The sequence below is a fragment of the Pecten maximus genome, chromosome 2, assembly GCF_902652985.1.
Source record: "Pecten maximus chromosome 2, xPecMax1.1, whole genome shotgun sequence".
Taxonomy (NCBI): domain Eukaryota; kingdom Metazoa; phylum Mollusca; class Bivalvia; order Pectinida; family Pectinidae; genus Pecten; species Pecten maximus.
The window spans coordinates 36,363,863-36,377,378 of record NC_047016.1 but is presented as its reverse complement, the minus strand read 5'-3'; the positions used below and the strand labels follow the sequence as shown (position 1 = coordinate 36,377,378).

The following is a 13,516-nucleotide window of genomic DNA, read 5'->3' as shown; positions in this document are numbered from 1 at the left end:
TGAGTTTCCCAATTGTTAGTTTTCCATTCTAAACAGTAGCATCCGTGCTTCACCTACCTACAGGGTTTGCATGTCCAAGTTTATGCAATTGGAAGTCAGACGTGTTCGATGTTTATTGTTATGCCTAGTGGCTTCGTTGTCAACGCCCTAGTATTTATTTTTAGAATGTGAATCAACTCGGTGTTGACAAAATTCTGTATAGTGGGTGTTGTCGATGAAACACAAGACGCTTACCTTCAGGAACGCATGGTCTTATTCTCCATGTAAATTTTCAATGGCCTCCATACAAATTTATCTTATTGTTTCTAATTTGTGCTTGTTTTATTGATTTTTAGTTAAATAGGAAAGCACAATAATTATCAAACATGCAATACAAATTTACTAGGCGAGTATAGAGGAAATGCATTACGGGGCAAACATGATTTTATGGAATGTGTTTTTCAGTGCAAAAATCACTAAAACGTACCGTTATACTTATAAAGATGCACACAAATAACAACAGAAAGGTTAAAGCTGATGTTTGCAGTGTGGGGGAAAACGTACACTTGATATTATAACTTACTCGTGCTGTTGTATGGATTAAAACATAGCTAGAGGCAATTATTTGCAACAGCATGCCATATCATATATTTCCATACATTGTCATCTGGCTCCATATTTATATCAGAATATCTGTTAGTTATAGAGCCACGCGGTTTCTCCAGTAATCGCTTAAGGAATGAAAATGATATATAACTACAATTGGAATAATTTATTTTCATAGATTTTATTCGCTAATCGCACTACCGAAAGAACTACTGTGTAATATGTTCCCTCAGGATCGGCTTAAAATAAAGCAATATATATTGTAATTGACGAATACATGCCATTTGAAACACAGTCAAACAACATCAAATACTTCCCAAGAAAAAGAGGACATAGAATGAATGTAACGGTTTTGTCCCAAATGTATTGTATCATTGTCTCCTCAATCAAGTAGTAGGTAATTATCAAGACATTGGAAACGATCACACAAATGTCTCCTTTTCCTTATAAGAAAGTCAATGCATGCAAAAGTTCCTAGACTACATGGTTCATTATCTGAACTGGCGTGAAGGTTCTTCGTTGTCTATGTGATGTAAGGAGACGACTCGCAACGACGTTCATAGGTAGTTCTTCATTTTCCTCAACATTTGTTAAATAGCGTAAGCTGTATTGCAGATATGTTGGAATGACGAGTACCTCTGTTGTATTGTTTATATACATGATACGGAGTTCACTGTGTCCCATTTTCAGCAGGCCCTTGCCGATGAACATCTTCTGTATCTGGAAACACAGGAGAAGAAACACCAACGACTTCTCTGACAGGTCCGTCTGCAGCTGTAGTAAGATCTCAAGCACTTCACTTCACAGGGTCTTCGGACGTGTCTCAGTGCCATTAGTCTGGCTGACAGTCGGGCTTCACTTTCCGGGAAAAGAAGGGAAATACACATCACCATCCCAAACACCATCAAAAACGTCAGCTTCATATCTGAAATGTAGAAAACGATATTTTTTTTGTTATTTACTGTTCAACAAAGAACATGTAGTTATGCAGAAGAGAAAAAACAATGCCGTGTTTAATGATATTTAGATCTAAATATTTGGATGATACAAATCTGTTCTAAATATGAAAATTGAAACATTTCAAACGTTATTTTGATGTTTGAAATGAATAAGAATCAAACAAGACAAGATAAGAATCAAACAAGACAAAATGTTTAAAATATTTGAAAAAATAGCTACATGTATTTAGTTTCCATTAAGAATGTAACGGTAGGTTTAGAAACACACTTGTATAGGTTGTATATCTCTGTAACAAAAAGAACACAGCTTACCTGCTTTGTGTGTGAATATCCCTGTATTAATGTCTTGATAGCTGGTGTTGTTTACTCTTATATGGTAAATAATGTCAGCAGTGTCACGATAAATATGTATATTAAGACCTTATACGTAATAAATAAAATATTTATGATACCAATTGTACGGTATAACAATAAATATATGTCTCTAGGAAATCAACTTAACTATCGCAACCAAGTGAACAATTTACGTAATAGAGTGGGTTTATATATCTCATTTTGTAAATGACCGTATACGTCACCACCTAGCTATGAGATCCGTCAGTCTGATTAATGATACGAAAGGAAAATGCAACCATTGGTTGGACATGGTCCAAATAGCGCCATACCTATCAATTGTCTTAACTTACGACCATCCCATTAGTTGACAGATAGGAACACCAAATATTATGTACATTTTAAAGCATAAACAACATAACAGTATGCTTACAATTAATTTCGACAAATGAATTTAATGAGGAAAATATAATAAAACATGTCCTTTTTCTGAAAAAAGTAGGAATAATTTGTGAACGTCTTGTAAACAAACAAAAACCATAGCCTGGTAGTACAACTCTAAATGTTTTTTGTCGGGAAGTGTGGTTTGCGAAAGAAGAAATAAACAAATCGCTCTGGGGCAGGAATTTAATTGCGGGATTATTGTAACATATAGATATGTCTCTGCAGGTAATAAACTTGTATAGGGGGCGGGGGGGGGGGGGGGGGGGGGGGGGAGCGGTTGTGGGAAATACTTTCAGGATGTAAATGAAATAATCAAGTAACGATATCTGATGACATTTATTTGTTTACAAAATTTACTTTTTATGTCAATATACCAGGTTTACAAGTTTGGCTATTAAACAAAAACATTAACATTGAATCATGACGTCATTAAATAATTGTAAATACACAACGATTTAAACCTAATGATATACAGCCTAATATATAGACGCCCCTACGAAGCTGTTTGAATCTGCACAGAATACGAAATTGCATACGGCAGTCTATTAGATCGAACAAGTGCATATTTTGTTTAATAGATTGCTTTGTGATCGAGTAGTTGTCAAACTGTTGAAAGAATAAAGAAGCAGCCAACAGCGGTGTATGCATGGGTGAACAGACGGTAACATCTTGCATTTGCGTCGAAAACAGAAAAAAAGCTTTGCCATCAATCCTTGCTATAGATCAATCAAACCTTATTCAAAAGGTCACAGTAGGTAAGAATGTATTTGTGATTTGATTTTGTTTTCATTAAATACCTTTGACATTGCATAACAATATGATTCATATTATATTATGTATAATGATATCGGTTCCTATGTTGTTAATCAGATTTCATATTTTCAGCAGCGCTGTACATTACTACATTTTCATTACAGTTGCAGAATAAATTCATGATTTCATCACCTTTTTTCATAATTTCAGCAAATGCGACATTTTAAAAGTAAGTCAGTTTCAATAGAATTTCTTACTTTGAATGGCATGCCACTATCCTGGTTTGTTATTGTAATACAGTGAATAACTACTATTTGATTACCATGTTTGTTATTTTCTACATTGTTTTGATACCTAACAAAATAACCATGTATATATTTCTTAATGACATTACTATAACGTAAATTAATAGTTTCCTATCTATAAACGTGGGAATGCTGGAGGAATTTACCTGTTCTATATATTGCCCCGTACACTCATGACAGATATACAAATTTTAGAGCCACATCATATTGAATCTAAACAATGACACCTACACGTCATAAAATTTCTTGGAATGTCTGACCTACCTATTTAGTTATATACAAACGACATTTTAACAACCATCCCACTAGATTTGTTGAAGGGTTTTACTATGGACATATTTTATGAATGAAAAACGATGTATAACAATCAATTTCGCTTTCGTTGCAACCCAACTGTTTTTTATTTATATCTATAATGGTATATTACTACATGTACTATAAATCATCCGTATTAGTATGCAATACATTCTATGAATAATTTTTGTGAATGAGTTCCTAGGAATATGTTTTCATCGCAATTTTAGATTCACAGTAATGTATATGTCAACATAAAACAATATGCATGGAGAAATGTAAGATAGGCCTTAATAGTAATTAAAAGTATTTCTGCTGTTTACGGCGTTCTAATTGGATGTGTATGGCCATTTTATGCAAATTAATCATTATTATCATAATTCTTTCACGCCAGAACTACCAATTTATATGTCTCAACACTGTATCTTCTCTGTGTATCAATTAAGGTACTGTAAAAGTTATATGATAAGATATATAGATATATTAAATGGTTTCCCGAGTTTCACGAATATCGATATGTTCGAAGCCGAAGTCCGAAGCACGAGTGAAATATATCGATATATTCTGTCATACAAGTGAAATTATATGTTATATTCAACGGGAAACCATTCATTTGTCTTTTTATTGTATTTCATGTTAAAAACAAAATTAAATACATCGGGAAATTCATAGTGTCAAAAAGTGCAGGAATCAGTAACATAATTCATGACGTCGTCGTTACTCCACGTCAACTTGATTTTAAAAGGACTGATTAGCGCAATTTTAGCGTTATTGCTGTCATCGGATAATCTGTGAATGAAAAGCTAACGTCAAGTGAGTATTTTGTCAAAACTAGTCTGAATATTTTAGAATTTATACAGGAAAATAACCCATCTATCTCTCTTCGCTTCGATTAGAAAAAGTTTCAATGAGATGCTTACAAAGGTTCGCTCTGAATGGTAAAAAACAACTTATATTTTCACGTCAAAATCTTATCACATTTTTAAAGCGACAGTGATGTTTCTTTGAGATGGCTCTAGTGCACATTTATACATACAATATTAGCAACAAATAGTTACCTTACAAAACTTAATATACTTGGTGATCCTATTTGTACCTTTTGTAAACAAGAAGTTGAAACACTTTTGCATATACTTTATGACTGTTAACATGTTGAGATGTTGTGGATATTGCTTGAAAATTGGATATTTGAAAAAAAACACGATATAATTAAATCTGTCAAAAATAAATCCTGTTTGGGAAGACAGTAAACAATATGGCAAAATAATCTTAATATACAATATATATATACACAACGTGTTAAAGGTGAACAATTCCTGTTGGAAAATGATAAAAGAAATATTGTGAACCATTACAATATGGTATATCTCAAAAGTATACCTCAAGCATAAATGGTAAACAAACTTTTTTCTTTCATAAATGGAGGCTTTTTCAAAATATAGTTAATCAATAGACTGCATAGAAATACATGTATTCCTTTATCTCGAGTTTTTAATATACTGTATATGCTGATATCCTTTTAACACAACTACTTGTTATATTGTATTCAAGCTTCAACACACCCCTGGTATACAGCTTGTGTATACAAGTGTGTATGAAAGTTGTCTTTGTTTTTTATATCATGTGAGTTATCATATGTTAAATGTTAAATAAGAAAAATCATTTTCTCGTATTCGAAATTACCTTGACAATATGTGTACCAGACTCGAACAAACAACTATCTGTTTGACACGACAACATGTCGTGGCATTAAATCCACCACAATCCCTTTCTGGGATATATCATCCCTTTTTTGGGAGATTTACGTAGTCCGAGATAACGACGAAATTGATTTCTCAAGGCCAATGAAACAATTATATAACATAATCACCGTGTGGTATACGCTAACTGTATTGGTCTGTTTAAGATGTAGCCACATTTATCTGTGTCATTGATTTTTCGGTTGAGGGTAATATACATGACACATAATCAAAGTGAATAGCACCCTTTAGATTTGGATATAGTAATACAAGTTAAAGCTGCTTTGTCCCAGAGGTGAAAAATATGTAAAACATATATTCAATCACTTTTTGATATAACCGAACAAATATATATAAACATCTTCCAGCTGACCGAAGTATATACTTATTGCATCAAAACTACAGCTGTAGTCATCGAGACATTGCACAGTAAAATATCTTGGCCAGTTGATTTCGTGCAGGAGAGTTGAAATCTCGAGACAAAACGTAATTTCCGTCTTTGCTTGTGTTTTATGTGTTCCAGTTGATAAATACAATACATTGTATGTACAGAATGTACCATTACATATTGAGCCGAAGATTTACATATAAACTTTACATATAGTATCTACGTATACCCTATATTTACCATGATGATATAGATTTAAAATTGTCGTAAGAATGTATTGCGATAAAATAGAATTAATAAGTCTTCTGTGCGAAAAGGTTGAAATCAGTACATCTTACTGGACACGATTAACGACGCTTTGGAATTCATTGAAGTGTGTCTTGTAATAGACTATAGGCTGAACGGTATTTAATGTCTTGTTAGACAGGCGTAACCGATATACACACATGGGGGCAGCGACAGGATTCTTTATGGGCTAAAACACCACGTTAGGACATACGTAATTGATAACTTTTGATCTATCACAAATTAACCTTGCTAAATAGTTATTGTAAGACTGATGATGGTATTTACTTTATTCGTGTGCTGAGTAAATGCGTTTGACTATTTTTTATTCACAGGTTCTGAATTTATGATTAGCAAATTCACTTTGGCGATATACTATTAAGTTATTTTGGTATGAGACTTTCTATATCCCCGCAACACATTTAAAAAAGCAAAATAAATCTTTAATCGAAACAGGAAAAAGAATTTCTACATCGACGATTGTTTCGGTGTACATTATCATAAATTCAATGCGATGATTAGATTGAATTACACTTTAAAGATATATATGGTAAGTTGTTTGAAGAATTTAAAAGAAAACATGTTTTTTCTTCATCGAGAAAATTACATAAACATTCACGATATTTCGGGTTATTTCATGACGAATGAAACAACTTGTAATGTTGATGATAACATAATCATCCACACACAGACACAGTTTTCACCATAACAAACTGCGGTAAACACTCGCCTAATATCAGTGGAGTAGACCCTCATTGAGCATTAATTTTAAAGAGAGCTAGATGCAAATACCCTTAATAACGAAAGAATATGCCCGAGGGTATGACAATCATGTCTTGTTGTAGACAAATATCGTAACATTAGTAAGTAACATGTACTTCTGATAGTAGCAGCCTGCATGTCTTAACATTATACCATAGTCCAGAATTGATAATGATAATTACAAGCAGTCATTCATCACTGTTTGACGATGTTATTAAATGAATTACATTTAACTTGTTTTTCACCACTTTTTTTAAATTAGCGAAATAATGTGCTGAGATAAAACCAAAACATACAAAATCTCTACTCTTCTTAACGAAATTTGAAACAAAAAAAGTAATTCTCAACAGTAAAAACACGTTTCTGGAACACAGAGCTACGGTGTCTAACTGAAAGGATTCTATCAGTGTAAAAGCAAAGGTAAAAGTTTGCAAGCAAAAACATGTATGTCCCTACATTTCTATCAGCTCTCAATCACTGTTAGGTTAGGCACAGTGTCAAGTAACATCTTGAACTATTAGGATAAGCGCACTTTCTGATCTTCTGTGTAAAAATAAGGGAATCGAACTCATTTACACCAACGTTCCATAACTTAAGAATTTTCCGTAAATCAAAGTTTTCCATAAATCAAAATCAACTTTCTGTAATGAAATCCCTATGTACAATTTAAGTTAAGAAATCTTACAACTTCCACAGCATTTTCTATACAGGTCATATTCAGATGTACCAACTACAATAGAGTACCACATCTGTCCGAAACCCACAAATCACGTGATAATTATATAAATGATTAATGAAGTGTTGGGCTTATCGAATCACATACTGCGCTGCGTAATGGATAGTGATGTATTTTGTTTACCACAAAATCCAGCAGACGTCGCCATGATGTACGATGTCAATTTGTGTGCAGACACATACGTCATCATCTCTTCGGTTTTCGTTTTTACATAAAGGAAAATATACCCATAGGTGTAGTAAATTAGCATTGCAAATTCATTATAATCATAACGATAACGTTGCATTAAAATTTCTAGTTTTATTGTGGTATTTTACAGCACATGTTTGAACATTTGATTTGTATTGCACAAAAAAGGAGTATGGATTTCAAATCGAACAAATATCAAATAATAAATAGCACAAATTTACATAACATAGAACTATCACATGAACATATGAAAAGATATATCATAACTAGCAATGTATGTGTTCTGAATATGCTAGAAATGTATGCTTGATACCTCAGATCTTTCGGATAATTCCTTATAGACTACATATCATATATTCCCATTCTATCAATGTAAACCTTGTTTTAGCAAATTACAAAATCACAGTTTGTCAGTTTTACAAATTATGAAACATCAGGTATAACATTCACGACCTCTTTGAGTTGTTGATCACTGTCGTTAAACTCTTTCATCCAAAACAATGGTGTGTCTTCATTCAGCCTTCGGTATATATCCGTAGTTGACAAATGAGATCTTTCATTGATATTGATTATTAACTTGGGTAGCTTGGCATAATCCGCTCATCAAAGTCAGAGTAATTCCTCCGAATCAGTTATCAGCATCTATTCGATTGTCAGAGCTGTATTTTGGACAACCACGCCTACACCTTATGAACATCCCAATGCATATCCTCCTACAGTATTTTATTTCGTCTGTTTTCAGGCATGCGTCTACGCAGTCGTAATAGGAATACGCGCACGTGCGTGGACATGGCACCTTATGTTTGGCGGGAAGACTTGAAACTGTCGTAGTTAACATTAGAAGTGTTGTAAAAAGAACAAACATCACAACAGCGGTCTTCATCTTGTCAAACAATCGGCACTATTCTGGTCTGAAAATAAAAGGTAAATACAATAAGATAATAAAACGGCGTAAATTGCAATGTGTTTATAAAAATCATACATTATTCGCGTAAAACTTTATATACAGGAAGAAACTCAAATACACTGTACAGGTTTGAAGTCCAAATACAAATGCATATGTGCTTTGCACGCGCCCAAGAAGTAAACAGATATACTTTTTAGAATAAATCACAGGTTATGAATACTTACCGTTAAAAGTCGCTCTTGGAAAGTGTTTGTCTATGGAACTAGAAAATCGAAATATATATATAAATCTGTCGGTGTATTTCCCACACGTCACGTGCGCGTCAGCTGGCAGTGCGTGCATTGATTACGTATATATTTATCATAAGCTGGTGCCTACCACATCCGGAGCCCTACCATACAAGGAAACTAATTAACATTAATATTGGTTAAACCTATCAGGTAATACGTAAGTATAGCTTATTTATAAACGTTCCTTGTCAGAAATATGATATTTGAAACCAAATAGAAACGTCAAGATAGATACTGTTATGATTATGTGTAATAATTAGTCAGCTATTAAAGGAAACCCCTACAAGGTAGAATGACTAATTACATTGTATCATTATACTAGCAATGAATCAATCTCGCTGATCAATACGTATGCAAAATGCAAATTGTATATGGATCACGCATGTGAATTATGGATAAGTTACCAGGTTGACGAATATACTCCTATAAATAGATATTCTGATTTTGAATGTCATCTTTGCTATGACGTCAAAATAGTCATATAATAAACCTCTAAAATGTTTGCTAAAATTTTGTTTAGCACAAATCGTTAAAGGTCTTTTATTCGAAGTTATTGGGTGGCTTGGTTGGGTTTTGTTTGATAACTTAACGTTCAATCAACAGCTGTTGTCTTTTAAAGATGGTCCACCTTGGGACAGCGCTAACTGATGTCGACGTTCAGTAAACTACAGAAAGCATCAAGCAGGAAACCTAACCTAGTCACATCATACTGAAAACGGGTATATTGGCTCTGGTATGTCTCGTCCAAAGAATAGAACACAAGCCCTTCCTCACAGGTAAGGACACTCTTCATGCGAAAAGTGAGGCAGTGCCAAGGGAGACATCAGTAAAAAGAAAGGGTTTCCACAGAAATATACGAAGATTAAGTGCAGACTTAAGAGTATACATATCAAAATTAGATTTTTTTTTTTCCAGAAACATATACATTAAACCACTATCAAATACAAATCACGCATCATCGATGTCATGTGACCAGACGATCGGTGATCGCAGAAGTTTCTTTAATGATTCAAGTCTTCAGATTGAGAAAACCGCAAAATGTTTATACACAACGAACAGCTAATCTTACAAAGTAACATAATCTTACACAGTAATATAATTTTACACAGTAACATAATTTTACACAGTAATATAATTTTACACAGTAACATAATCTTACACAGTAATATAATTTTACACAGTAACATAATCTTACACAGTAATATAATTTTACACAGTAATATAATTTTACACAGTAACATAATTTTACACAGTAACATAATCCTACATAGTAACATAATCTTACACAGTAACATAATCTTACACAGTAGTATTGTATTACACAAGGACACAAACAAAACCAACACAGCAAAGTAAAACCGAAGTAATTGTACCACATCGTCAAGGACAAAACCTAAACCAGCACATCGTCAAGTATACAAACAAAACCAACATAGCAAAGTAGAATCGATAGTTACAACATCGTCAAGGACACAAACAAAACCAACACAGCAAAGTAAAATCGAAGTAATTGCACCACATCGTCAAGTATACAAACAAAATCAGCACATCAAAGTAAAATCGATAGTTACCACACCGTCAAATATACAAACAAAATCAGCACAGCAAAGTAATATCGATAGTTACCACACCGTCAAGTATACAATCGAAGCAATTGTACCACATCGTCAAGGACAAAACCTAAACCAGCACATCGTCAAGTATACAAACAAAACCATCACAGCAAAGTAAAATCGAAGCAATTGTACCACATCGTCATGGACAAAAACAAAACCAGCACATCAAAGTAAAATCGAAGTTATTGTACCACTTCGTCAAGTATACAAACAAAACCAACACATCAAAGTAAAATCGATAGTTACCACACCGTCAAATATACAAACAAAATCAGCGCATCAAAGTAAAATCGAAGTTATTGTACCACTTCGTCAAGTATACAAACAAAACTAGAGGTCATTAGAGGACACAACAACAGAAAAAGAGCCGTGATTCCAAAGTAACATTATCCTTGCCTGTATGCCACGAGACATATACATGTGGTGATCCCAAAGAGATTATAGGGCATCGACCACTGAGGACATTGAGAACAAATCTATAAAAGACACTGAATGTCCTCTCCTGAAAAGCCAGTGTATCAGTGTATCAGTGTACCAGTGTATGATTTCGTCATTACAATTTAGAGTGAGGAACCTGCCATATTGTTTTTTCCATTGGGAACTGGAAATTATATCAAAATCACGTTCTCATTAAACATATTGCTATATATCTTGTGGAAATATTTATTGACTAACGTACTTCTTAATTGATATACCAGTTCAAATAACCACAATATCTCTGTGATTTTATTCGAAATTATTTTATTAAACAAGGCGTATCAAATGTGTTTTTGTTGTTTTTTAAACATGGTGTAACTTGTCATGGTGTCGTCGATAAAGGCAAAGAGGTTCCTATTTGTTCATATTTTGCCCAAGTTTAATCGATTTTAATTCAATACTACTGTTTTCTTAGAATTTTGGTAAATTTTCTTGACTTTTTTTTTACATCTAAGTATACTCGAACTTCATGCAGCATTTTGGATTATAAGATAAAGCCCTCTCCCATATAGGTGCACCTGTTCACCTCTTATTCGGAACTACATTTTATCAATCATAATAACGTAATGACATGCGTCATATTAAGCTACACAAGCCAATCAAAGTGTAGTGGGCGGTATAAGATATTCCATATTAGGATAGTTGACATTATAGACACTCCGTCAAAATATCCATTCATCAATGAACATCATTACAGTCGTAACAATGGACATGGTAATAAATCTTATTCAATTTTCTACTCCGGTAACAAAACAATTATACTTGAAATAATCCGGAGAATATTGTGACGACAACAATTCTGTAGTTTAGTTTCCTCTTTGTTTCTCTATTGCTCTGGTGTTATAGTCAACCATCATAAGGTTGTGCAGCACACACGTTCTATTAAGTTTAACCCACTGAGCTTGCCTGATAGTTAGTGGAACACTAAAGTCAAACACAATGGAAAACCAGGGTGTTTACAGTTCTTAGGACAGAAAGAACAGACAATCGACCCAGAATTATTTGAATCAATGCAATGGAGACTACATGTCTAACGCCCAATTTTCAGGAAACCGGACTTTTCCTGAAACTGCTTAAACTCTAAGCTAACTGATGGTTACCACCTTTTCCTTATCCGTGGTTTTTAGTATTTCCTCAAGGGAGAGGTTAATAAAAAAAAATGGTTATGTAAGGTGTGAGGTATATGGAGACTTTCAATAATTCAGTTAGAGGAACCCTCTCTCGGGTACTCTTGGGTACCCTCGGGTATTCTCGGATACTCTCGGTTACTTTCGGGTATTTCCGGGGAGAATATCCTTGATAATTGAAGAAATAAAAAATAGTGTATGAATAGAAACTGGCAGATTTTACATTCTAAGTCAAACCCTGGGAACAGTTACGTTTAAAATTAGTAATTCACCAAACTATATCATATGCGATCGAAATAATCATTACGAAATAATATACATTAATAATACGCCTGTATGTCTGTTAACAGTTTAGGTGACAAATGATTTGACATGAAGTTATAAATCTTTTTAGGTGCCCCGAGGGCTTTACCTGTCAGACACTGCTGTGACGCCCACGTTGTTTAACCTATCTTCATGAATAGCCTCAACAACAAAAATTACTACAACTCGGTAGATCACTATCGTATTTGGGTCATAAAAAGGATTCCATCTAAAGGAGGAGTGCCAATTTCGGCCCACTGGTGGCTATCACTGATAAGGTTTTTTTTTGTTTTTTTTTAATATGAATACCTTGAGGTTGTGTGGTCATGATATTGATATGACATAAAATTAAGGTCAGGTCAGAGGCCATTCCTAGTTCTGAGGGGTAAAGTGGGGGTATATTTCCTAAACTTACAATATATATTTGACATCATTAGGATTAATGAAATAGGGTCATTGTGACATACTTTTGACTGAGTTTTTTTTCAATTGGTTGTATTTTCAACGTACCAATGCATCATGATAAAGATTTTTAAAATATCAATGTGTTCGTCAAAATTGAGCCGGTCAGGAAATTGAGATAAAATTAGAGCAAATTATAAATGTTTATCAAAACGACAATTCATTTCCACCAAGCTGTAATTTCTTATAAACAATTATTCCAATACCTGAAACAAACTACCCAATGAAAGATAGTCCATTCCATGTCAGACCAGTATGGAAGACAGCTTTAATGCTTTGTCATGACTTATACATCCCTTAATCAGAACTGTAACACAGGAATAGTAACTAGATAATATTTTAAGAAGATAGCTTTCCTATAAGCCGAGGAATTAACGTATTCGCTAGTCAAGGCTTCTGATTGCGTTTCACTCCACGAACCTTCCGCAGATATAGTAGTCAGCTCTGGCCCTCTAGCGGAAATCCGTAATGCAATCAGAAGCCTTGGGTAGCGACGAAGTGGAATTGATTCATTGTATCAATATACATGTTATGATAATTAACTGGACAAGTCATCGAGTGT

The 13,516-nt window shown here is 33.8% G+C and overlaps 2 long non-coding RNA genes across 2 annotated transcripts; both read right to left on the bottom strand.

Moving 5' to 3' along the window:
• Positions 1-736: 736 nt before the first annotated feature.
• On the bottom strand, positions 737-2,064 carry LOC117321944. Its single transcript, XR_004531436.1, has 2 exons — positions 1,857-2,064; positions 737-1,510 (listed from the first exon to the last, which is right to left on the bottom strand). It is a non-coding gene; the product is annotated as an uncharacterized LOC117321944 (long non-coding RNA).
• A 5,804-nt stretch (positions 2,065-7,868) lies between these two features.
• LOC117321943 lies at positions 7,869-8,986 on the bottom strand. The gene is made up of 2 exons (XR_004531435.1): positions 8,904-8,986; positions 7,869-8,683 (listed from the first exon to the last, which is right to left on the bottom strand). It is a non-coding gene; the product is annotated as an uncharacterized LOC117321943 (long non-coding RNA).
• Between the last annotated feature and the right edge of the window lie 4,530 nt (positions 8,987-13,516).